Source organism: Amaranthus tricolor, chromosome 1 (genome assembly GCF_026212465.1).
Source record: "Amaranthus tricolor cultivar Red isolate AtriRed21 chromosome 1, ASM2621246v1, whole genome shotgun sequence".
Classification (NCBI taxonomy): domain Eukaryota; kingdom Viridiplantae; phylum Streptophyta; class Magnoliopsida; order Caryophyllales; family Amaranthaceae; genus Amaranthus; species Amaranthus tricolor.
The window spans coordinates 33,500,188-33,501,628 of NC_080047.1; positions in this window are offsets into that span (position 1 = coordinate 33,500,188).

Consider the following 1,441-nt stretch of genomic DNA (forward strand, 5'->3'; position numbering starts at 1 on the left):
AAACATTAGAAATATTGTACTATTTATTGGGGCGGGTTTAATAGGGTTTTGGACCCATGACCATCCCTAATAGAAACATTAGAAACATTGTACTATTTATTGGGGCAGGTTTAATTGGGTCTTGGACCTATGACCATCCCTACTTAAAACATTAGAAATATTGTACTATTTATTCATCACTCTTATTTGTGATTGATTTTAAATCTATCTATTAGTTAAAACATAGTTAAGAAAAATATAACTCAACTCTTCTAATTGTAAAAATAATTAATATTAAATTTTTATAATTTTTATTATATAATAATTAAAAATATTAAAAATTAAATTAATACATTAAAATGACTGTTTTTCGTTGAAAAGCTGACATAAAAAGACAAAAGATGGAAGAGATCGTTTGCTTACCTGTGCGATATACCCATCTATCTAGTAGTAGGTCAAAGGTTATACTACTTCCCTATTAAAATACTTCTAATATTTATTTTTCACACAGTTTAATGTATTAATTTAATTTTAAATATCTTTAATTGTGTATAATAATAAAATTTAATATTGATAATCTTTGCATTGAGACGAATCAAACAAGATCTTACTTAATTATATTTTAACTTATAAATTAAAAATTAATCACAAATTAAGATTAATAAATGAATAGTGCATAATTTTTAATGTTGCAAATGCAAGAAGTAGGAAATAACATTTGAGATTTGATGTGGATGTTGCTAACTTTATTTAAAAGATCACCTAGGAAAAAATAATTTTACCTTATTTTTAATAGGTGTTATATCTAATTTACATATAGCCATTATATATGAAAAATATAGTTAATTAGAATTATATTTTATTTGATGATTAAGCATATTTTTATGATATAAATGTTATACTCAAATAGTTTTTAGTTCTGGAGTATATATTGTACAAAATAAGTAGCAATTAAAACAAAAAAAATCAATGTATTAGCTAATGTTTTATTTTTGTTTTGGTTAATTGATTAATTCATAAATCGTGAATTATGATGTTTTTTTCCTTCCCTCTTCATCTATATCTTAATTGACTAGGCTACTGGATGGAACTAATTGAGGAACTTTATGCTTATAGCCTATGTTATTCTAGTTAGTTCTGGGCATTTGTAAGATGTTCGATTGCACGTGATTTTTAAAGTTAAAAGGCAGTAAATATTAGTTTTATAATATTAGCTTTGTTTACTTTAATTATTACTCGTGTTAAGGCCCCAAATTTCCGTTATTCATCAAAAACCATAATTTGAAAAGAAAACCCAGTTTTGTAAAAGCACAACATGATAGACAAGGATCCACTTGTTTCTTCATGTGAAGACTATATGTCCTTATATAGGAGGAATGATCAAAATATCATTAGCAACACCTATCCCTTTATGTTAAATGAACACTTCAAACATATTTGGATACCAACTCGACCTCATAAC